General features: G+C 37.1%; 1 long non-coding RNA gene across 2 annotated transcripts; it reads left to right on the forward strand.

Moving 5' to 3' along the window:
• Positions 1-10,827: 10,827 nt before the first annotated feature.
• LOC113348697 lies at positions 10,828-13,546 on the forward strand. 2 transcript variants are annotated; one of them, XR_003359774.1, is made up of 5 exons: positions 10,828-11,235; positions 11,593-11,717; positions 11,857-11,946; positions 12,234-12,477; positions 13,007-13,546. It is a non-coding gene; the product is annotated as an uncharacterized LOC113348697 (long non-coding RNA). The 2 variants fall into 2 exon arrangements; XR_003359773.1 differs by lacking the exon at positions 11,593-11,717.
• The last annotated feature ends 13,573 nt before the right edge of the window (positions 13,547-27,119 follow it).

Genomic DNA, 27,119 nt, shown 5'->3' on the forward strand with positions numbered 1-27,119 from the left:
AAAAAAAAAAAAAAAAAAAAAAAAAAAAATTTTACTTGCTCCCATTTTAAACCAAATTTTTTCTTCTTTATCCCATCTTAATCCAAAAGTTTTATTTTACTCCCATTTCAAAACCAAATTTTCTTTTTCAAATGTCTCCCATCAAAAACCAAAATTTTCCCATAAAAAAACCAAATTTTTTGAAAACCCATTAAAACCAAATAGTGGGCTTTGTGTCATTTCAAAATGGGCCAACCTCGTGCTCTCTATGAATACATGTATCCATCAATACAAATTCCATTATCATGTATTGTATTACCTCAAACCAATAACCCTTTTAAAATAAATGCAAACATGATACAAATACTTCCTATATTTCGAGGGTTCGATTCTGAGAACCCCTATACTCATGTAAGAGAGTTTGAACAAATTTGTCGGACTATGCAACCTGATCATATGTCCGAAGACTCTCTGAAATTGCGTTTGTTTACATTTTCTTTAAAGGAAAGGGCCAAAACATGGTTTTACGGTTTGAGACCACAATCAATCACCACTTGGGAACAACTCACTAATCAATTTTTCCAAAGATTTTTTCCACATCATAGGACCATCGCTATTCGTCAAAGTATCAATTGTTTTGTCCAATTGGATGAGGAAACTGTTTTTCACTATTTTGAACGTTTTAATGATTTGTTGAGTGAATGTACGCACCATGGAATTGAGAAGTGGAGACTTGTCGTCATCCTCTATGAGGGACTAGACTTTAAATCTCGAACCATGGTTGAGTCTATGTGTAATGGTGAGTTTATTGATAAATCTGTGGATGATGCATGGAATTTTTTAGCCGAGATTGCAGAGAAAACCCATCAATGGGAATCCGTTAGGGAAACAGGAACAACACCACATGATATGAGTCACCCCCATGAATTAGAGTTTTATTCTTGTAATAGCTCCGACCTTAGGATTGAAAATTATCCTAGATTGCAAAATTCCTATCATGATGATGACGATGATTATGATGTTATGTTAGAAGAAAATGTCTATACTGAAAATGTTATGGAACCTTTGGGTTCAAATACATTAGGCTTCTCTGCCCCGACCTTAATGCATGATATTTCTTCTAGTATTCCATGTGATGTTTCCCCTGATTTGCCGATGCATGAAATTCAATCTGTTGATGATGTTGATAATTCTGATTGTGATCTTGCCAATTTGATTGATGATTGTGAGCATGATGTGACATGTGTAGATGAGTTAGAAGATTTTGATTTGATTGATAATGATATGCCTATTATTCTACCTAAGTCACAATCTGATGGCCTTCCACCCAACCTAGATTTGGTTTGTACCCATATTGTCAAACCGATTTTTCTGAAAATTCCTAATCTAGGATTGGAACTGTGTGCCTCCCAAGTCCTCTTGGACTATTTTGCTTCAAAATATAACACTTTTAAAGAGCCACAGTTGGAATGCATTTCTTTGCCCATCCCGAACAAAGTCCATTTTCAGTTAGACCTTTTAAATCCTGAACCCCTAAAATTGTTAGATTTTGTGCTTAAAAGTAAACCTGTTGAAAAATTTAGGTTTAGGGGTAATTCATTCGGTTTTTCACTCTCACTCCCATTTAAGTCCAATTTTAGTGTTTTGAAACTTCCTTTGTCTCTACACTTTTTCTTTTGGGTTGATCCTCAACTCTTTAGACTTTTGGTGTATGGTGAATTTTTTGTATATAATCAAGTAGATAAATTTTAAAAACTTTTGTTCCTTTTGTATATATTTTGCTAATCCAATATGATCTCGGCTGAAATATGTTGGATTTTTGCCTTGAATAACGGAGTTTTAATTCTGCTTTCGCCGAAATCGGGTATTCTCTCTCCTTTTACTCTACTCAGCATGTCCCTTTCCATATGTTGCATTTTTCTTTCCATTTTTTGAAACATTGAGGACAATGTTTAGTTTAGGTTTGGGGGTATAGAGTAGATACCATGATAATTTGCTATAATTGAAAACAAAACTCCATCTTTTTGAAAAAAAAAAAAAAAAAAATTGAAAAATTCCAAAAAAATTAAAAAAATCAAAATTCAAAAAAAATTAAAAATGAAAAATCATAAAAATGGAGCTCATTTACCTTGAAATGTTGACTCTTGTGCAAATATGTATTTTTATTAGGAGTCTTAGTCTAGATATTTAGGCACCCTGATTCTAGCACAATTCACATAGTGATAAGAAATTTGCACGCGCACGATCTACCAATACATGTATGGCCTCGATCTTCAAGGTGTTGGATAGGAAGTTACGATTGCCAATCACTTTAGAATACTGAACGAAACTTGACTAGCTTGTTCTTTGGTTGGTTGGGATAGAAGGTGGAGGTTACATTAAGAAAGACAACCATCGAATTTAACTGGGTGCATCAAAAAGGGCTACCTCTTGCAAAGTGTCATGTAATCTTTTGTTTCCTTTTGTTATGTATCAAAAGTGTTTCCTTGTTCAAAAAAAAAAAAAAAAAAAAAAAAAAAAAAAAAAAAACGATGTATATATTCAAAAAAAAAAAAAAAGAGAAAAAAATATCAGAAAAATACAAAAAAATTCAAGTATTTATCAATTCATCATCATCATCTCTTGTTCCAAAAATAAAAGAGAGTAGTCAATGTAAATAAGAGTCATGTAAATAGTCATCTTTTGTTGTTTCATTGTAATAAGCAAGGAGGGTGTATGCCATTGATGTACAACGCGAGTAATTGTGAAATACCTCCTACTCATTCACAATTCTCGTAAAGTCCGGACAGCTAGCTAGATTTCGACCTCAGTTCTTAGCCTGAGAAACTATCTCTTGGTGATTAGTAGTCATAACTTCAGATCTTTCTTTACACATGTGTAGATACACTTTACACTCTTATCACATGTCTTTTTTTGTTATCAGTGCTAGGATTGTGCCTTCGATAGCTAGATTGACATCTCCATTTTGCTGTGAGCTTAAACTGTTTTGCACATGTCACATTTGATGGAATATGAGCTTATATTTTGTCCTTAGGTTTTGTAGGCACACCTCTGGTAAACCTTCACGAGACTTCAACTCGTCCACTAGGGACACTTAGTGGTTTAAAAGGCTTAGTGCATACGCTAAATGCATTCGAGAGACCAGCGACAGTGGTATAGTTAGGATTTCCTTAGTTTTGTTTTACTTGAGGACAAGTAAAATTCAGGTTTGGGGGTATTTGATGAGTGCTAAATAGTGCATATTTATATATATTTTTGTTGGCATTTAACTCATCTTTTGTGCATTAATTCTACATTTTATCCCATATTCTGTATTTTCATTGTTTTCAAGAAGAAATATTTTTCTTACTTAATTTTGCATTTTTAGGTAACAAATAAAATCTGGATGAAGTGCGGAGCAAAAAGAGCAGAAAAGTAGTGAAAAGCCGGGAGGAATTACGCAAGGAAGCCGCGAAGAATGTTGCGCACAAGACCAAAAAGCTAGGAATGGGCTCAAGAAGGAAGAATTGTTCTTAAAGAAGATATGGGCTTGGCATACCCAAGGCCCAAAACCCTTACCCAAATCCATTTCCTTTATCCATACCCATTTCCATGAGAGCCGTCAGATTGGATCCATCTTGTCATCCAACGGTCACCTCATCACTGTGCATCAAATCCCGATGATTCCGCCCAACACTACATCACCTAACCTAATCTAGCACTGTTGACTTCGTTGTGTTCCACATCCAACGGTCGCTACAAACTGCTTCTCTCTTAGCCGTCCGATCTACCTACCATCTCCATATCCAGCGTCTCAGCTCGCCAAACATCGAACCAGATGCTCCCGCTTCACACCCTAGCACCGAATCCTATTATCCACCCAAACAACCCATCGCCCCAAAACTTCATCTCCTTCACCCGACAGTTGCAGAGCTCTGCAACTCCACCACCTCCCCTCTCTGCCGCTGTCACTTCCGTCACCACCACCAGTTCCATCACTGCCACTACTATCTCCATACCGACAACACCCCCATATCCCTAGCCTAGTTATTTTCTTCATCTCACAACCTCTGAAACCCTAGGTTTTGGGGTGAGTAAAATAACTCGAAATTAGGGGACAATAGGAGCAGAGGAAGAGCATCAAGGACTAGAGGAGGCATGGGTCGAGCAGATTTTGGGAGTTTGTAAGTTAAATTTTGTTTAATTTAAGAAAACCCTAATTTGTAATTTGGGGGAACCCTAATTTTATTGTCTGGGTATAAATTGAGGGTTGGGTATCACTGTTAAAACTGGTTCTTGGACTAGCCAAGTTTCCACCCAATTTGGGTTAGGTTAATCTCAATTGTTCCTGCACTTTTAATTGCTCCTGTTAGTTGCACTTTTACTTTTAATTGCACTTGTTCTTGTTCTTGGTTTTAATTCTCTGTTTATATGAATGTTCACTGTTAGTTCACCATATTGTTCACTGTTGTTGTCATGTTAGTTCACCATGTTGTTCACTGTCATGCTCACTGCCATGTAATGTTAGTGTAATGTTTGTCATGTTCTAAACCATCATGCTAGGGACTTGATGAATCCCTAAATTCCTATTGTGTAGTACATTGATCATATTGCTTTAGAAGGTTAAACAAGTTTAGGAAAGACTTGAACTTAGTTCATCATCACCTCACTTTCACAATGTATGCCAAGTATACTTTGTAGTTAGGTTCATGAGCTGTTGATAAGCTGCAACTCAAGCTGAATTCATAATCCTTTGACTAGTTGTGCTGTAGAAAGACAATTAGTGCTTTGGAAATAATAGAACATAGTTGAGTTTAACTTTCTATAGGAGAATACATAGTAGAAGTTAGAGTGAATTCAAACCCTAGTTCCCATCCATAATATACTTCATTCTCATCCACAATTCCATCTTCAACTGTTTAGCTTTGTTTTCTTGTTTTGTATTGCTTTTGCCTTGTTGTTTCTTCCTTGCCCTGCAACTCTGTTGCTTTTCTGTTTTGCATTTTCTTCACTGCTTGAGCAGCTGCAGTACTGCTGCTGTAACCCTTGCTGCATTGCTGCCTTTTTCTTCTACTGCTGCAATTGCTGCTGCAGCACTTGTGCTGCTTTGCTTCCCCCTGCTGCTGCCTTCCTTTTCCTGCCTGCTGCTGCTGAGCCCAAAGCTCAGTTCACTTCCAAAAGCCTCTGAAGCCCAGTTAAGGCCAAAGCCTAGTTCACTACCAAACCCAAGTCACAAGTGAACTGTTAAGCCCAATTCACAGTTGAACTGTTGAGCCCAAAGCTCAAATCAGTTCACTGAAACCAAAGCCCATAGTCCACATTTCTGAGCCCAAGCTCAGTTCAATCCAATTCAAAATCATTCAAAGGCCCAAAGCACAATCATAACCCATTGGTTACCAAAATCCATTGGTACCCAAAGCCCAACAATAGCAAATTTAGGAACCCAATTAGCTAGAAAACTCCAAACACACCCGATCTCTGTGGATCGACCCGTACTTGCACGAGCTACAACTGACGACCGTGCACTTGCGGTATTACTGTAGGCCCCCGTTTTTCTGCGCATAATTTTATACCCTTTCAAGGCCTGCCAATAAGTTGTATTGTCTCGACTCAGTCCATAAACAATCACTTTCGGAGAAAGGACTTATAGGTAGGAAAAGTTTTAGCTTGAGGTATATTTGGGTACCCTCACTTTTTCAGATAGAAATACGTGAGCCTGATTATTATGTGAAACAACTTGAACGGTACCAAAGACCAATGTTCAAGTGTCAATCAATGTAAATCAACAACCAAAGGTTGGATATTCTAATTGATTGATCTTAACGCACAACCTGTGATATTTCAATTATATAACAAAATATAATGCGGAAAAGAAATAACACAGACACCAGAATTTTGTTAACGAGGAAATCGCAAATGCATAAAAATCTCGGGACCTAGTCCAGGTTGAACACCACACTGTATTAAACCACTACAGACTCTATCCTACTACAAATTAACTTCAGAATTGACTGTAGTCGAACCCTAATCAATCTCGCACTGATTCAAAATACAGTATCCTTACGTCTCATATCCCAGTAGGATACTACGCACTTGATTCCTTTAGTTGATCTCACCCACAACCAAGAGTTGCTACGACCCAAAGTCGAAGACTTGATAAACAAATATGCCTCACATATAAAAGTCTATAAGATTGAATAAATCTGTCTCCCACAGAAATACCCAAGATTTTTTGTTCCGTCTTTTGATAAATCAAGGTGAACAGAAACCAATTGATAAACCAGACTTATATTCCCGAAGAACAGTCTAGTATTATCAATCACCTCACAATATTCTTAATCGACTAGCGAAACAAGATATTGTGGAATCACAAACGATGAGACGAAGGTGTTTGTGACTACTTTTCTATCTTGCTTATAGGAGATATTAAACCTCAAGCCAATCTTACGATTGCACTCAATCACGATAAAAACAGCAAGATCAGATCACGCAACTACAGAGAAAATAGTTGGGTCTGGCTTCACAATCCCAATGAAGTCTTCCAAATCGTTAACCTACAGGGTCTCGATAAGAAAACTAAGGTTAAAGGAGAATCGACTCTAGTTATGCAACTAGTAACACACATGAGGTGTGGAGATTAGGTTTCCCAGTTGCTAGAGTTCTCCTTTATATAATTTTCAAATCAGGGCTTGCAATCCAAGTTACCTTGGTAACAAAGTATTCAATATTCACCGTTAGATGAAAAACCTGATTCAACCAAGCTAATATCTTTCAACCGTTAGATCGAACTTAGCTTGTTACACACAAATGAAATGTACCCTCATTTAGGTTTATGTAACTGTACCTAAACGTGTACACCATGTTGGTTCACAAATAGTTAACCGAGGTTAGCCATATGATTACTCTCATATCAACCTTATTCATCTTAACAATAACTAGTCCAAATGACTCAATGAAACTAGTTAAAGAGTTGTTCAATTGCTATATTCTCATAGAATTATACAAGAACACAATTGAAGCAAAATCGGTTTTATTCACTTGAATCAATACATGAACATTATAGCCACGGTTTGCAAAGATTGCGTTTCTTATTAATAAATGTTTAAGTTCACTTACACAAACGATTTTAGAAAGTAACCACTTAAGTATGCGTATGCGTATGCGTATGCGTACTTAAGTAACCGAATTTGAATTTGGTTTGGTTTTCAAACTCAGCAGAAATTCACGGACGTGAACTTTCCGCCAGTACGCGTACTTATCCAGTCTCCTTCAACCATTTTGTATAGACGCAAGTATGCATACATTTGGTTACCGGTTTTGGGCTTATACACAAATGTGAAAACACACTATATGCTTATATCCAAAGATGGTTCCAAGATTCTAAACGCTTTATTTCAATCATTGAAACATTCTTAGAGGATGACAATAGCCGTTTTCACACACTATTAGCATCAAAGCAATTTTCAAGATATTGAAATAATCATTATCGAAACATTCCAAGTCTACACCAAATGATTGTATCACACAAACCATGTAAGATTTTACTCGGCAATTTTCTCATTATATAAGATGAACTTGGTCGAAGCCAAAGCTTGCCAACACATATTTAAGCAAGGTAAACTCAGCTCGAAATCTCAAATGTGTATATAGAAAACCATATCGTAATACGATTTATGTCTCAATATAGGAGAGAGAGTAGAAATAGACTTTCCAAGTGATAGATGAGTTTAAGTCTCCACATACCTTTTGTTGATGAAGTTCCACAAGCTCCCCTTAGAAGTTTTTTCTCTTCAAATGATGAACGTCGTGAAGTCTAAGCTCAACTACACAAACTATGTCCTAGTCCGAGACATCTATAAATAGGATAGAAATCAAGACTTATAATTTTGATCACTAACATTGACAAACATGCTTGAGATACCAACGCATGCGAGTTCGACCGAGCAGTCCTCTAACAATCTCCCCCTTTGTCAATTTTAGTAACAAAATTATCAATACATATGGATTACAAAATAAATAAGAATTGTAGCTTCTCATCCACATGCTTGATCTTCTTGGCATCTTCAACATGACTCGAAATCTTCGTTACTTCCAAGTACTCCAATGATTCCAAAGGTTGTAAGTTTAGCATCATCATTGTTGAGGATCCGCAGCGATAAAAATGAGAAAACAAATGCTCTCAATCATTGTTATACAATGTCATAGTATTATTACACAGTATCAAGGTTCAATTGTATCACAACTTTGACAACAATACTATGGTGATATGTATCACTCCTCCTTAGTCAATACTTCATCTCAACATGAAAACCACTCCCCCTTACATAATGATCCGTAAAAACCATATGTATTTGTAGTATGACACTACACATTCATTCTCCCCGTTTTTGTCAATATAAATTGGCTAAGGTACGAAAACTAGTGGGATCCTCATGAAATTTTCGTAGAGATTCTCATGACCAAAAGAGAATACCATATCAACTTATTTAGATGCCATCATAAATCTGAAGCTAAATGCTTTCATCAAGGAGTTTATAAATATACAAGATAACCCCTATAATATTCCACAGCCGCACTCCCCACAAAGACTTGACAATTAAGCACAAGTTCAAAAATAACTCTCCCCCATAAAATGTCATTCCCGAAAGAATAACAAAGGCGACCTTACTTTCACAAGAAAAGAAGGATTTCTTTGGATATGACCAAATCACCTGAAAACATGAATTTGTATCCAAAATATTCAATTGAATTAACCACAAGAGAACCCATGATTAATTTAATCGGAATACACAACTAAATTAACCACAAGAAGATGATCAATTCAATTGGCCATGCTCGTCATAAGAGAACTTACGGAGCAACACAACTAAATTAACCACGATAATGATCAGTTCAATTGGCCGCGCTCAATCATAAGAAACCTTACGGAGCAACATAGTATATGCACAAAAATGTGGATCGGAGATTGACCAATACTGCAGAATAGACAAGGATTCATTCTATTTTTCATCATTATTTGCACAATGACATATAATAGGCTTAATCCTTGTAAACAAAAGTTCATCATTTCTTCCATCAAAATAATTACATGAAAGGCTTTAACTTTTGTTTGTCAAAAGTTCATTCTATCTTTTATCAACACATTAACAGCGACATACAATAAAGATAGCTTTTGAACAAGTATGGGACAGTCACAGGTTCACGGATGTAAACAACATATCCAATAACAATTTGCAATATACAAAATAATAAAAATTAAAATTGCAAAAATCATCTTCCAAATAACCAAGAATTTAAATAAATAAATCTAAAAAACATGAAGATGAAAATCGTTGGACATAGCTATGTGTACTCACAATAACGACTATTCCAAATCTTAGTTATTCTTTTAAAAACCACAAGAAAAAAAAATCTCATAAGAAGATTTACTAGACAAAATAAAACAAAAACAACTCTAAAAATAGAGCGCAATCACAAGCGATAATCAGAGTTCCGGTACGGAAGCTCCACTGGTTCCAAGACCTTCAAGCTTGTGACTAACTATATCAACTGCATCTTCGGAGAAGATATCCTCGCTGAGAAGATCCTTAACTTGTGACTTCATGAGAACAAGGTCAGAATCAACCCTTTTCAACTCAGTTCGTGAAAAACCATGAACTACTTCAGCAGAGACCATCTCAGCATTTTCTCGATCTTGATGAGAAAACGCATAATAGCATGAGACACAGGATTCGAGTTCGTCAGACTTAACAAGGGTTTTTTCTTCTTCAAAACAAACTCCAAATAAACTGAATCATCAATTGAGTCGGCTGGTAAATCCCAAGAACTTGGAGTAGACCCATCCTTAAAAGAGCACAACTAGAGTATGCGTACTCTCATAAAAGGTTTGATACTTATAGGTTTCATAAGAACCATAATTTAGGGTTTCCAAGTTTGGACTGTGCCATGTAAAAAGGTACACGCACGTACATAGACTTAACCTTATACCAAAAGCTTGCGAAGAAAATTTAGAAAATATTTGCTTGGTGAGTAAATAAACACTCAGCTCTCAAATAAATTTGTTCTCACAAGAGAAAAGATTTAGAGCATAGCAATTTGACACCTTTTTTTTTATAAAAAAATAAAAAAAATAAAAAAATACTCATGCACCAACAAATGTTTGTAAGTGATAAACCAGCTAAGAACGATAAGAAGATAGCATGAGAATCAGAAAAACACATTTACTACAGAGTATAACTGATTATATCTCACTCAACCAGGATTTTTTGTGAGTGAGAATTCAACCTTGTGATTAATTAACACAAGTATGAGCCTTGAGCTCATCAAATGAATGTTGTTTCTGGTTAAACCTCCTTTTCCTAATCTTTGGAGGAAAACCATTATGATGTGAAAAGTTATCATAAAATTTACTATCATCAAAATATGACGCTATAGTGTTGAATCTTACCTGAAGAATTTACAGAGGGACTTGTCAGCCTGTTGATGATATCTTTATCTCTCCTCCTTTAAAATGCTAAGTCATATGAGCTCCCACGTCGCACGGTGAGTGTGACACTCCCCTCAAATTAAATTAGATAAAAGCTTTGGGCATTAGTAATTCTGTAGAGGACACTTGGCGGTACTCTATTGGTCGGGACATTAAAACTTGGATTACACTCTATACTTAACTGGCCGTTTGTAACCCCGTTGGCAAAAACGTGGGTAGACAATACTTCTATCAGTTTGTACCTAAATAATTTGTTACACTCTGTTTACACCGAATACTTAACTGGACGTTAAATACCACCGTCAAAGTGGTCGATACTCCCGTGAAAAACTAAACCAAACCATTTGTTTTGAGTTACATAACCCTAAACTCGATGAGATTTCCTTTCATTCACCTGAAACCGAATACGAGAAGAAAAAAAATAAAAGCAGAGGCAGAGATGAAAGCAGCAGAGATGATCGGGTTGAAGAGAGGAACAACAAAACCCTAACTCCAATTACTTATCAAACCCTAACTGCAATCTCCAATTCAAACTAAACCCATGTCTTACAGCCACATGAACTCTTAGGTTCAGTCTTAATTTTCTCTAATTCCACTCAATACTCTTAGATTCATTCTTAATCTTCTCTAATTCCATTCAATAATCCATGGCAGTGACATCTTCTTCATCTTTGCTCAAATCCATCTAAACCCATCTACGATTCATTAGTAAATACTGTGAGATCTCAAGAAGCTCGATCAGAAACCAAATTTAAAATCAGAAAGACGATGCTGAAGAAGAGAAGAAGAAGGTAACCCTAGATTTTTTTTAAAAATTCGTTGTTTGTATCGATGTTTTTAGATTTCTGAAATATTTTGTAAGTATTAAATTTATTCATCACTGTTTAGATCAATACAATATCTTCATTAGTGCCGAAATACTGAGGACATGATCTTAATTTTGGTAAGAATGGAGCATATCTTATCATGTTTCTATTGATATCTGAATTATCTAAGTTAATTGGTATTTGAATCATGCTAATAGATATGGTACTAGAACTAGATTAACTTGCAATCTTCATGTCAACAATTTGTAAATTTGATTTATTATCTCTAATGGAATTGTTGATTGCCGTTTGTGGTTTTTGGGTTTATGTTTAATTCTGCAGCTAAAGAGGAAGACAGTAGTCTGGATAAAAAATGTTATCCAGACAATAGTTAGGATAAAAAATGTTATACCTTTACGGTAGTTCAGTTAAGTTATTTCTAATTTAGAAGTGGAATGTGCTAACAAGTAAGTAGACTCTCTTCTTTTAACAAGTAAGTAATTTGTCTAGAGAAGCAGAAGATATATTATACGGAACGAAAAAGAAACCATATGGAGTAAGGGGTGATGTATTTTTTAAGATGTTTATTCGCGGTGAATCTTGCAGATTGCATTTAAAGCTTGCTCTTTGAGAAGGGGGATGAGATTCAGGTCATGCAGGAAATGGTTGCAGGTGCAAAGAGTGGCATAACAAATGGTGGGTGTGATTTTTTTTTTTTTTTTTTATATCATGTAGTACTCTCGGTCTTGAATCAACATCAAAAACTGAGAATTGTATGCACTAATATATATGTGGTCACATTCGGATTTTGGTGTTTTCCCTTTCAAACATTTTAGAAAAGACCAGATGGAGAATGGCTAATGAGGAGAAGCACCAGGAACTTTGTTGATCTTGTTGATGCTCATACTCATTACATTATTGAAATTACTTATTCCATCTATTTGCGTGTCCAGTTTGTTAATGTTATTTTAGCCCCTCTGCAGATTCTCCTATAGTCGGTATTAAGTTCTAGAATCTGGCTCCAGAACATGAACAACTTCAACTTCAGAGGGTTGTTGATGAAGGAAGTAGTAGGTCTTTATTCTCTCCCCGCCTGGGTATCTGAAAAATGAAAATGATGTTGACTCTCAGAAAATCAGACTGAACGGAGTGGTATTGATGGACTCATTGGGTTCCCTGGATTAAGACTTGGTAGCAATCAAAAGAGCTTCGGTGATATCTTCACAGGTGAGCTTTTAATATCTTCATAGCATTTATTGTCCCAATAGTTTTGATTTGTTGGGCTTACTTTTTGGTGACATGTTTATTAAATGTTACACTAATAAAATTTTGGATATTGTTGCATCATTATCTATGGTGTTTTTTTACTCTCTATAAAGCCCACAATTCTTTTGAGTAATTCTGGATTGATATAGTTTGATCCCTTGGATGAAGTTTGATGCAATGTTGGAAATTGATAAAATTTGCTTGAGTAATTGAATTATGGGTTACTAGCTAATCTAAAGATAATCTCCAATGGTTGGATGTAATATAACCCTGTCTTGTAGTTAATACACACGTTGTGCCTACCCAGATTCAACCACCAAATGTTTTTGATTTGAAATTCAAGTTTTAAGAATTATATACTGCTGAGTGGTTATGGCTATCTGTCATTTTTACATCTATTATTGTGAAATTGTGGACTATTCTATATTCATTATTGTAGGTTCAGTTATATCTCTGTGCTAAGTTCTTCTTTGTATTTTTCGCTTTACAGAAATTCTTGGTTCCGGCCTTCCGTAGTGTACGGGTTCACTAAATGGTGCTTACAACTCCACGAACCAGAAGTGTTATGCACATGGAAACTCCGACAGGGCATTCCAAAAATTCCTGTGTTACCCGAGATCTATGTTTGGTAAAACCCCTGTGCTTTACATGTCTTCGTGCAAGCACATGCTGAGATAGGAGTGACCAGCTTTGCTGTGGATTTTCTTATAGGAGCTGTCTCAGCTACCTTCTCAAATACTGTTTCTGCTGTAATTGATTTCGGCTGTACTATTTTGTGATTTGATTAGTAACGGGTTTTACTTAAAACCTATACCAGGTCTTAAACGCATTCAAGGATTACTTTAAGATGCTCTTTAGTTCCAATAAGGACCGAGGTGTTTAAATAGTTCACTGGTAACTTCGCATATGACGGTGACGCTGGTGTGTTTTTACTACATTTTACTCACCTAGCCCACTTATTATTTTTATGATGTGTACTGCCTTTGTCTTCCATCTGTATTGCCTTTGCCTTAAACAATTACAGGTCCCCAACATGTCTTGAGCAGACTACATTATGTTGCTAAGTGTAGATGGATTCCAGTGAGTGCGATTTTTCTTTCTCCCTGTTACTTTGTATTTCTCTCTGTCATTAGGTATACTTGGGTTTATCACATCTCCAGATTAATTAAGTCTTTGTAGGTTCTTTGTCCAACACCTCAAACAGGAGTAAATTTTTTCTTTTACCAGTTTTTTGTTAAACTTCTTGCATATCGGTAATGTTTTGTTTTGGGCCAAAAAAATAAAGAATTACCAGCGTGGGTGCAATCTTCCTCCATCCGGCAATGTTTCGTTTGTGCATCGAAGCAAAAATCCTAAGCATGCATCGGGTCGACGAACCAAGGTATGGTTAAAAGAAGAGAAATGGATGGTTTTTGGATCCGCCCGATCGAAAAATGGATGCATAGTACGGGCACAAAATCTAGTATCCTTCAATTATCCTTTTTAGGTTGGCTTCCATTTTTCCAATGCTTCCTTTTTTTGACACCCTTTTCACATCATGAACAACATAATCTCCCTTCTTAATTGAACAAATATCCATGAGTTCTTCTTCGTCGAAATGGTCTAGGAAGACTGTTATGTGTTTGAACATTTGAGGAACCCATTGAACTGACTTTTCTGGTGGGGTACACAGGGTGAGTACTAAAACCAGACATACGAATATCAGGGTGAGAATTAAATCTAAGACGTGTTGAAGACGAATAATAGAATTGTCATTCAACATAGGATTCCTCTTTTGTTCACAAATCCCTTTTGAATCACAAAAGAGACACATTTTCTGATCACCTGAGTGATTAGAAAGAACGGTCTTAACATCATCGTTGGGAGAATTCTTCCTTCCCTGTGATGTGGACATTGATAAGCACATATGTGCTACATTTTATATCCATATTTATATTAGTTAGGACTCGATATTTTTACTAATAAATCTATTTTAGTGTTTTTGTAGAAATTACGGATGAATTCCGATAATCGGGAGAATAATGGCTAAATCCGGAGCTAAATTAGTGTTTGCAACAAAAGGCACTAATTGCCTCACAGCTTCGGGAAAAGATAGCTTCACTAAATGGACCAGGGGAACGTCAATTCCACTCAAAGCCAAAAGAAAATTGGACCTTAGTGGCTAGCATTGTCAAATTGGTGCTAGGATGTTGGCTGAAGAAATGAAAGGACGTGGTGTCGTTAGGGGCTGCAAATAAGTGCTGTGAATGGAAGTCGAGTTTGCCAGTGGAAGAATTGTCTCAACATCAAGGAAATGTTTTTCATGGAAGACGTACACTTATGAGAAGAAATGACTTGGGACGAGACGAGCTGTTGCAGTCATTGAAGCGAGATGGTGCAGTACTGGATAGATGGAATTGCAATTCGATGGAGTTGTGGACAGAATTGAGGGAAGTCTCCATGGAGTTTAACTGTGGGTGTAACAACAACAGTTGCGTTCGGGGGTATTCATCAAAGCCGAGACGAGATGGAGCTGGTTGATGTTTAAAATCAACTGGCAGTGGTTGTGATGGTCTATGGCTTTACAGCACCAATAACGGAAGCATGAATTGAGTTGGTCCTTGATGGCTGAGTGGAAGGCAGATGATGATTTCTACATCCATCCGGTGCTCGAATTTATTCTTAGCAGTGCCATTGTAACCGGCGGAGGAAGGAGCTGGTCATTATTGGAACAGCTACAGGCGGAAGAATTCATTGGCAGCAGCTAATCTAACTGCTCAGGTAAACTCGCAGACGTGATGGAGAGGAGTAAGCAGTTTTGCACGAGCCATTTGCTGTCATGGTCGATGTTCTCGATGAGGAAAATGAACAGCTGCGAAGAAGAAAGATTGGTTCGGTGTTGGAGTCAAAGCATGAAGGTTCTTAGTCGAATAAACACAGAACATGAGAAGAAAAGATGGGATGGTGATCGATTACTTCATATGAGCACCTCTCAGTACTCGTGAGTATACAATGAGAAAGCTGCTGGCAGAAATGGATTCCGTTCATTGAAGCGTGCAGATAATGAGAATGGCTGAGATGTTTGAGTGCTAGGAGTGCATAATGGATTCGATTTGTGAACTGGTTCGAGGGCTATGTTTGAGCAGCAAACAGTATGAATTGGTCTCGAGTGGATTGATTTCTCGGTGATGGCTGACAGGGAATGGTGCCGAGGCTGAGCTTAGACGAATGGAACTGATGCCGTGGTTGAGTTCGAAGGAGTTTACTGTGGTACATGGTGTTGGTTACGATGGCCTGAATTTAGCATGCTGGAGCTCGAGCAGATGCATGAGCTGTAACTATTGGGAGATAAGGCGTTGGCTGATGATGTGTTCGAAGGAGAAGACCTCGTGCTCGATGCTGAAAAGAGTATGGAATTATCGACGGAAGAAGCTCGTGTTTGAGCTTGACAGTGAACGAAACAGAGAAGAAGAAAAGTTAGCTGCCATTGCTTGATCGGTCGGTGATGACTGTGACAAGGAGGAGTTGACGGGAGTTAGGCGGACAGAGAATAAAAACTGGTGATTTGGCCTGAATTGTAGACGAGATTCAGAGGATTTTGGGATAGAAAGTGGGCGTTTACAGTTGGGCCTTGGCAGACTCGCATGCACAAGGCAGGTGGTATTTGGACCGGGCTTTGGCAATATACGCTAGTCGCTAGGTCTTATTTTCCTCCGCAGGACCTATATAGAGATGAACAGAAACAAATGAACTATAATTTTGGGCATACCAAAATATTCCAAGGCATACTGAATGAAGACAAAAAAGGTTGTGAAATAGCAAAATCAGATGACCCCTTAACCCAAATTTTTTTTAATGGCAAATCTGCCCTTTACGTATTAGTGTTAATAATCTTGATTAGTGATTAAAATAATTTTCAGAATTATAAGAGTTGTTTAGATGAAAAATTTGAGGAAAACAAAATCAAAGTTTTGGTTTGGTTAAGAAGGAGAGAAAGAGAAGGAGAAAGTGAGAAAATTCTAATTCTTGATTCAATGGAGGATGAGGAGGGTCATCATTCATCTAAAAAACCTAGGAAAATACATATCAACTACAACAATGATCCAGAAATGGCTGATTTCTTAGATTATGAGAATGATTTTACACCCACTCAAACTCAAGCTCAAACTCAAACACAAACTCAAGATGATGATTTTTATGAGCCAAATCCTGATGATGAAGACATTGATGAGGAACCCAATGCTTCCAATACATAGGTACACTTATATCCTATACTTAATCTCACTTCTATAGCTCTCAATTATCAAAAGTTAGGTTTTTTGAATCATGGTTCGGCGAAACAGGTTGAGGTTCGGCTCACATCTATGAGCCGAATCTACCAATTGATGAACGGTTCGGCTTACTGAATCTGTTTACTGCATGTGCCGAACTGTTTGCTAGACACTAGTTCGGCTTATATGAAAGTTTCATAGTAAGCCGAACAACATCCTGAATAGCTCGGAAAAAAATAATTACCGATTCGGCTTATATTTCGAAAATCGTATGAGCCGAACATCAATTTGTTATTTTTTGGGTTAAAATATTGTTATTGGTTCGACACATATTGAGAATATCGTAATAGCCGAACCTCGTTAATGTGCTAGGTTCGGCACATATTATGATTATCGAATACGCCGAACCCCTATGCATCTCTATCTGTGACTAGGTTCGGCTTGAAATTTCATGCCGAACTGTTCATATACACTTACAAGAAGCTTTTGTGAAGAACAGTTCGGCTAAAAACACAACTCAATTTTGAGCCGAACCCAACACTGTAACCGTCATTTAATCGATGAAAAACAGCAAATAGGAGATTGGGTTTGTAAAACTTGCTTTCTTATCCTCATTTCCGGAGTTGGAGATGCAGTTGGTTCAATTTCTGCTTCAATTGGTGGTTGATTTTCAGTTTCTACACCTTCATCTTCAATTGGTTCTTCTTCTTCAATTGATGGATTAGAAGACGATTTGGTTTGCCTAGTCCCTGCTTTTCTTTGTACGAGTCATTATGTGGTTGAGTTTAATCGACGATCAAATTTTTACGAATCGACAATTAATCACGATGATGAATTTTTTTTTTCGCAGGAGGGGGAAGAGTTCGGCTAGAGGAGGAGGAGGAAGAAGAGATGGTAAGGGAAACTGATTTTGATTTTTTAGAAAACTGATTTTAGATTTTTGTATTAAGGGTATATAGGTAATTGAACTACCCATAGGGTACCCCTTATAAGGTCACCCAAGATGGGACTATTGTTTTGTATGCCTAGAAAGATTTTGGTATGCCCAAAATCAGAGTTCAAACAAATGAACGGGGAGGCCGGACTGGGATTCTTTGGAGGAGGCGGCGACAGGGTTTGAAGTTTTTCATTTCTTTGATTTCGTTTTCACTTAGCTATTTTTGATTGAGATATTTTTATGGCTTTTGAGAAAGCCATGTCTAGCTAAACTATGTTAGGGTGAAAGGATGAACTTGTAGGATATATTTTCTTGTGTTCTAAATAATGGGTTTAAACAATTTTCTTAATGTTAATTGTTTTGGCTCTCTCTCAATGTTTTATCTTCTATCTATATTTTTCATGTTCTATGCCATTGTTTATGGGTAAAACTGTTTCAGCTGGTTTTGGTAAATTTGGATGTGTGGATGAGAAACGAATCTAAACCTAAAACAAATGCACTGCATGGGAGTACTTTAGATTCGAGAAATCAATATGTACAATCCTTGCCTAAACCAAGAAATGGTCGTTCCAGTCTTTCTTCGGTCACAAAGTGAAGGAGAAGGGTTGGTCTTAGAGAGGGAAGCGAAGAAGGTGCTGAGACCAGAATGGTTAATTCTGAAGGTGTGGCTATTTTATGACTTGTATCATAATATAGAACTGGATTGCGAAATGTAAGCTATCTGTTCTTTTGTGTTTTTCTGGATACTATGTTGTTGTTAACCAAAGCTTGTTGTTTGGTCGAAATAGGTAAAACCTATTTATACAAGTCATATTGAATGCACCCTGATCTCGTAGAAAGTGGGAGTTATTGAGTAATGGAGAAGTGGGATTATGTGTAAATGCCAGAGACCACGTTCCCACCATGGAGGAAACTGGTTAGTTTACACCTACTACTTCTTACCGTCACTAACTGCCCTGCTTTCTGACACTTTCTTATAATGGGCGAGTTGCACGCGCACACTGTAAACCGCCAGACCAAAACCCTGATGAGCATCCCCCAGTTTGTGACATGTTTGATGTCTCGAGTGTTTTCATGAAAAACATGTAGCAGGTTGCTATGTGTGGAAAGTCAAAGTTGGGAGACTTGCCACATGAGAATAGCATGTGATGTTATTTTGATTGTCTTAGTTGGTCACCCAAAACTTGCCACAGGCCTGTCAATTCTATGGCGAATTTGGACGGATGAAATCGTAACTCATGAGAAAGGGTGGCCATTCATTATGGCCACATTCTGGTGGTGCCTGATGGTAGCACAGTGGCGTCACTGGCACATGCCAATGGCGTAGTGGTATATAGAGCCGTGGCATAGTGGCGCCTGGCGCATCCATGGCAGCTATTTTGGCATATTGGTGTTAGACCCAAATATGGTTCTGGCAACATTGGTCCTGCTGCTATATCAGACTTAAGGCCTTAGGATAATTACTTGACCTAGTTGGCGTGGAAACTTTAGCTAAATTAGGGTTTGACATGTTGAAACCCTAATTAGCGCGTGTGGCATGGCTACTACATGGTGGTGCTTTATGCAATCGGTGCCATGGCCACATTAAAGGAATTAAGGCAGACCATAATATGGGAATAACCACATGCGCAAGGATGGCCACGAGTGATCATAGAATGGCGCCACTTTTAAGGTTTTTCAGGTCCCACATGGCTCGTGGCATGTTGTGGGGCCAAAGTGGCGTAATTGGGCCACGACTGGAAATTAGGGTTTCGACTAATGCCACTAAGGCAGAGCCGTGTTTGGAATACCCTAATCGGAATATGTCATGGCGTTTGGCCATGAAGAAGAAGTGGGTTAGCACGTTGGCGCGCTATTTATGGTACGTTGCCACGTTCGGCATTCTCCCGTGGTAAGTGGCACGTTTGACATGTTCGGCATGTCACTGGCATGTCGGAGCGGAATGACACGTTTGTCATGTTTGGCATGCCATTTAGCGATATGGCGCGACTTTGAAACCAATTTGGCATTGTGACCATCTGGCGCAACTTTGCCTCTTTTGATACTGTAGCAGGTTTAGAACGACCTGATTGGTCGATTTAAAAGAGGGGCCGACCAGGCGTGGGCGTGGCCACACTTCTGGTGTTCGTGTGGAGGATTTAAGGCGACCTGATTGGTCGATGGGAATATAGGGCCGACAAGTATGGGACCAGCCACAACTTACATGCGTGTGGTGGGTTTAAGGCGACCTGATTGGTGGACGGGAAATAAGGGCCGGTTAGAGCAGCATGGGGTGTGGCCACTTGCAAGTGGCACCAGCTGGCCTATGGCATGGCCACACCTCCTTTGTTGCTTCTCTTATTCTGCGGCTCCTTTTATTCCTTGTTTTCTGATTGTGGGTAGGATTTTGCACCTACTAATCCATGGCGGATTAATTTCCTAGTTCTCCTAGGCTTAATTTCGACAGGCGAGGTCTAATATACTGCAAGGCGTAAAACCCTAATTTTGCAAATTAGTTAGGATAATATCTGAATCTTGTGAACTATCACAAAATTGATTGAATTCTATGTGTTGACACAGAGTTCTTTTTAAGTTTATTGCCAGAGAGCAGTATGCTTTCCGGTTGAGTACTTTATGCAAGGACCTTAACCTTGATACTTGAAAATTCGTGCTCCTCTACTGCGAGTGAACACAAATTGTCATGCTATATCAATATTAAGGGTTCAGCCGGGGAACATGGCACATAAAGTATTCAAAAAACTTATATTAATAGGCAAGGTGCCGAAATTTACAGAATATTTGAGATTGTTGCTACATGCACCAGTCTGGATAAATTTCAAGCGAATATATTGAGTTGCTCAATAAATGCGCCAGTGAAGAGGTTGAACACTCATCACTTTTACATGGCTCCGTTTCTTTGCAGAGTGACGGCACATTAAATGCGAGGTTTTACAAATTTAACCCTGAACTAAAAACCACCATCAACAACCATGTACAGTCCATAGTTAGATTAGTAGAGGGACTCATTGAACCTTAGCGATAATCGAATTATGAATTTCATTTGACTATTTATGCCATGTATATCTATTGCTTAAGGATTCTACATTGAGGTGACAACAAACTACCATTTTGATAGTTCTAGTTGACGATTCTTAATGAAATATCTTCCATGTACTAGTAGCTAGGTTTGTTATTTTACATGAGTAAACTCGAGATCTTTGTGATAGAATATAAGTAGCTGGGTTTGTTATTTTACATGAGTAAACTCGAGACCTTTGTGATATAATACAAGTAACTTTTCTGCAACGGATTCCCGGATCCTTAACACCTTCACATCCTTGGTTATGTTTTATTATTTCATTTTTAATTTCGAAAATCCAAAAACATCATTGATGTTAACTAATTGGGAATATTGATTATTGGTATTTCCACCGCTCCCTGTGGGTTCGACCCGTACTTGCATCTGTCTACTAATTAGACACCGTGCGATTGAGGTTATTATATATAGGGTTTCCCCGAAATCCCATCAGACATTCCTTGATTATAGGAAGACACAAGCACATCTTTTTCAACAGGAAGGGTTTTTCGGTTTTGCTTGTGAAACTGATTCTCTTACAGTTAAATCAGAAGAAATTGATATGGTGGACTCTTTTGAACACTCTTGAAAGGAGAGTTTATTTAAGAGATGTTAAATTTTCAAAGCATCCTTTTTAAGATTTTCCTCTTGAAGGATCTTCAAATGAGAGTCACGCTTACTTACCATACCAACTAGTACATTGAATTTGTGTTTCAAATGGTTGACATCATCAGCCTGGATTCTAACAAGTTTTAGAATCACTGCACTCTCTTTGGATGCATTCCTTTCAACTTCAGAGTCAGACTCTTCGGTAAGGTAGTCAGGAAAACACTTGTCGATGTACGTCTGTTTTCTTTGAACAAAAGGTTCTTCTATATTCGATATTGACAAATCTTTCTCTTTAATAGATTTTAAGGAAACATAATTTTTATTTCTGGCGATGCGTTTATCATAGATAATATCGTCAATCCTCAGATCGCTACAAACACAGGCTTATGAGGTCTTTAATGTGTTTTCCTACTCTGATACCAATTGAAAATGCGGGGGTCTAACAACCATACCCAACAATTCGTTTGGAAATTTGAGAGGACTTACTCCAATATACTTTCTAGACAGTCAGACTCAATCTATACTAAAGTATATGAAAGAGTTTAATATCTTCGTTTCATAATGTAATCGGGAAATCAAACAGATAGAAATCTGTGAGCCTGATTATTATGTGAAACAACTTGAACGGTACCAAAGACCAATGTTAAAGTGTCAATCAATGTAAATCAACAACCAAAGGTTGGATATTCTAATTGATTGATCTTAACGCACAACCTGTGATATTTCAATTATATAACAAAATACAGTGCGGAAAATAAATAACACGGAAACCAGAATTTTGTTAACGAGGGAACCGCAAATGCAGAAAAACCCCGGGACCTAGTCCATATTGAACACCACATTGTATTAAGCCGCTACAGACTCTAGCCTACTACAAATTAACTTCGGACTGGACTGTATTTGAACCCTAATCAATCTCACACTGATTCAAGGTACAATTACGTTTCTTATGTCTCTGATCCCAGTAGGATACTACACACTTGATTCCCTTAGTTGATCTCACCCACGACCAAGAGTTTCTACGACCCAAAGTCGAAGACTTGATAAACAAATCTGTCTCACACAGAAAAATCTATAGGATTGAATAAATATGTCTCCCACAGAAATAACCAAGAGTTTTTTTTCCGTCCTTTGATAAATCAAGGTGAACAAGAACCAATTAATAAACCAGATTTATATTCCCGAAGAACATCATAGTATTATCAATCACCTCACAATAATCTTAATCGACTAGCGAAAAAAGCTGTTGTGGACTCACAAACGATGAGACAAAGGTGTTTGTGACTACTTTTCTATCTTGCCTATCGGAGATATTAAATCTCAATCCAATCTTACAATTGCAATCAATCACGATAGAAACAACAAGATCAGATCACGCAACTACAGAGAACATAGTTGGGTCTGGCTTCATAATCCCAATGAAGTCTTCCAAGTCGTTAACTTACAAGGTCTCGATAAGAAACCTAAGGTTAAAGGATAATCGACTCTAGCTATGCAACTAGTAACACATAGGAGGTGTGGGGATTAGGTTTCACAGTTTCTAGAGTTCTCCTTTATATAGTTTTCAAATCAGGGTTCGCAATCCAAGTTACCTTGGTAACAAAGCATTCAATATTCACCGTTAGATAAAAAACCTGATTCAACCAAGCTAATATCTTTCAACCGTTAGATCGAACTTAGCTTGTTACACACAAATGAAATGTATCCTCATTTAGGTTTATGTAACCATACCTAAATGTGTACACCATGTTGGTTCATAAATAGTTAACCGAGGTTAGCCATATGATTACTCTCATATCAACCTTATTCATCTTAACCATAACTAGTTCAAATGACTCAGATGAAACTAGTTAAAGAGTTGTTCAATTGTTATATTCTCATAGAATTATACAAGAACACAATTGAATCATAATCGATTTGATTCACTCGAATCAATACATGAATATTATAGCCACGGTTTGCAAAGATTGCATTCCTTATTAATAAATGCTTAAGTTCATGTACACAACCGATTTCAGAAAGTAACCACTTAAGTATGCGTATGCGTACTTAAGTAACCGGATTTGAATTTGGTTTGGTTTTCAAACTCGGCAGAAATTCACGTACGTGAACTTTCCGCCAGTAAGCGTACTCGGGTAACTGGTTGAGTTGGTTTTGATTTCCAAACTCAGCGGAAATTCACGGACGTGAACTTCCGCCAGTATGCTTACGGGTACGTATACTTATCAGTCTCCTTCATCGATTTTGTATACACACAAGTATGCATACATTTGGTTACCGGTTTTGGACTTATACACAAATGTGCGAACACACTATATACTTATATCCAAAGATGGTTACAAGATTCTAAACTCTTTATTTCAATCATTCAAACATTCTTAGAGGATGACAATAGTCGTTTTCACACACTATTAGCATCAAAGCAATTTTCAAGATATTGAAATAATCATTATCGAAACATTCCAAGTCTACAAAAGATTGTATCACACATATATAAGATGAACTTGGTTGAAGTGAAAGCTTGCCAACACATATTTCGAGAAATATGTAAGCGAGATAAACTCAGCTCGAAATCTCAAATGTGTATATAGAAAACTATATCGTAATACGACTTATGTGTCAATATAGGAGATAGAGTATAAATAGACTTTCCAAGTGATATATGAGTTCTCCACATACCTTTTGTTGATGAAGTTACACAAGCTCCCCTTAGTAGTTCTTCGTCTTCAAATGATGAACGCTGTGAAGTCTAAGCTCAACTACATAAACTATGTCCTAGTACGAGACATCTATAAATAGGCTAGAAATCAAGACTTATAGTTTTTATCACTAACATTAACAAACATGCTTGAGATAGCAACACATGCGAGTTCGACCGAGCAGCGCTCTAACAGATTCCCTTAGCTGGTATCACCCACAACCAAGATTTCTACGACACAAAGTCGGAGACTTGATAAACAAATCTGTCTCACACAGAAAAGTCTATTGGAATAGATAAATATATCTCCCACAGAAATACCTACGAGTTTTGTTCCGTCTTTTGATAAATCAAGGTGCACAGGAACCAATTGATAAACCAAACTTATATTCCCGAAGAACATCCTAGTATTATCAATAACCTCACAATAATCTTAAACGTATGGAAGTGAAACAAGATATCGTGGAATCACAAACAATGATACGAAGATGTTTATGACTAATTTTAATCTTACCTATCGGAGATAAATCTTAAGTAAATCTTAGCAAAGATAATACTCAATCACGATAGAAGAAGTAAGACCAGAACACGCAACTACAGAGAAAATAGTTAGGTCTGATTCACAATCCCAATGAAGTCTTTAAGTCGTTAACCTACAGGGTTTTGTGAAAAACCTAAGGTTAAAGGAGAAACGACTCTAGTCGCAACTAGTATCACACAGGAGGTGTGGGGATTAGGTTTCCCACTTTCTAGAGTTCTCCCTTATATAGTTTTCAAATCATAGTTTGCAATCTAAGTTACCATGGTAATAAGCATTCAATATTCACCGTTAGATGAAAACCTGATTAGACTCAAGATAATATTTTTCAACCGGCATACGTCATCCTCATTTTCTTGGCTCCTTCTTCGCAGCATGATTAGAAATTAAGTAATCTAGAATATTGCTTGTGTTTCGCTTTTTCCAGTTAGTTATTTCTAATTGATGGTGTCTGAATATAACCATTGATTGTGCCTTCAGCACAAAAGATTTCAAAGATATCTCAATTCATGTTATAGCTGAATGCAGTCAAATGGGATGATATGGTGTTTACAAACCGCAATTGCACATTAATATCTTCTTCGTCGCACTTGTATTACGTCTATTACACTTTAAAATATGGTGCACAAATAATTCATTACGTGAAATGTGGTGCAAACTACAATTTTCACTTTATTCACTTAAAAAACTATGATATTCAGCCCTTTTTGCAAATGCAAAATTTCTCTGCAACGTTTCTGTATATATATTCTGAATATAATTAGGGAACTACGCAGAACAAGCTAGACATGTTCTACCTATTTTAGTCACAAAGTATATATATATATATATACACACACACACACACACACAACTTATAATGTTGAGTTTATCCTACGCACCACAATTACCAATGAAAGCTCGTTTTTATCATCTATTGAAAGAAAGTTACAAAATTCTATTCATACAACAAACACCACACTTTTGGTAATGTTCCTTTTGATCTTAGTAAGTGAAGTGGAATTCTGTAAACATTCATTCCAAGATGATCAATACATATCACTTCAATAAAAATGACACTAGGAGTTTTCCTAGTTGGTTGTTTCCGATCTTGGTTAATTGCAAATATTTCTCAGCTCATTGCGGAGTAAGGTCAAGTGGGAAGATGTCGTGTTTTCCTTTTTGGATCTTTTTGGTTTTAGTTAACCAAAGAATGACATAGATGCAACTTTTTTTATTTTAAATATAATTATTTAGCAATATTTATGATGATAATGGAAGAATGACGATGATGAAACTAAATCAGTAAACCGTATAGAATTTTGTGTATAGTAACTTAAATCAACATGAACAATAACAAAGATTTACCTGATTCCCATACTAAGCAGAAGCGTGATTACATAAACCTCATACTTTGTGGAAATATTCTTTTTAAAGCGAAATGATGCATTGGTTTCACAGTGTAAATGCACATTATTCTCTCAAGCGTCTCATAATAATCTAGTGAAGGCACATGATATACGCATTTATGCGTCTATTTTGTTCTCAATTATGTATATTGTTAGTGCTCGATTTTATGCTTATTTTTATATTTTATGTATTTGTAGGTGTTTTTGGAGAAATGGACTTTTACGGCAAAATCGGCTCGAAAAGTTGATAAAGGTATCCCGGAGGACACTTACTATTCAGACTCTCATTTTGGATAAGGGGCACCCAGTTAATAAGGGGTAACCGCAGGGCACTGCTACTTACACCCCACAAATTGCATAGGGGAACCCCACTGCTATTCACACATCAGTAGCTGTTAGGGGGAGGTCATCATTTTCATTTCAAAGAATCAAATTGGAGGGAACTTATTTACAGAGTTGCGAACTCCCTGATTTGAATATGAACGATATTTTCTCGTGGATTTTCACTGGACTAGGTTGGTTTGGGACTGTTACATTGAAACAGGATTGGTAGTTGGTTTGATCTCGTAAAAATGGGTGTGTTCGACTGATTCTCGAAAATCAGGGAAGAGATATACTTTCCGGTGAAGTTTGGTTTATCTAGGATATGAAAGGATTAGGAGAAGATATCTCGTGAGGATTCGGTCCTACAAAGTCCACAGAGAGTTTGGAAACAATTCAGAGGCCGATTAGGATGAAAAAGATGAGTTTTCATCAGTTGGATTCTGTCATAGTCCTATTTCCTTGGACCCTTATTCCTTAGCTGTATTCTTGATTAGGCATCCCTTATCATTTGTATGGGTGTATGGAGTAAACTATGTGATTGAGTGTAGTTAAGCTGTCGGATAATTGGGTAGTTCTTAGCGTCTCGGTTAATGACGCGTGTCCTCTTTCTGTCCACCAGAATCATAGTCTTCTCTATTTAATGTGTAATAACTTGATAACGGTGTTCCTAAGAAATGAATTAGCCTTTATTAGTTTTAGTAGCTTATTATCTGCATCAAATCCAATTATTCTCATGTTCATAAACCCAAATCTATACTAGTATAGTACAATTGGTATTCAGAGCCATCCCAAAATTTTTTTCCA

This window comes from Papaver somniferum, chromosome 2, assembly GCF_003573695.1.
Source record: "Papaver somniferum cultivar HN1 chromosome 2, ASM357369v1, whole genome shotgun sequence".
NCBI lineage: Eukaryota > Viridiplantae > Streptophyta > Magnoliopsida > Ranunculales > Papaveraceae > Papaver > Papaver somniferum.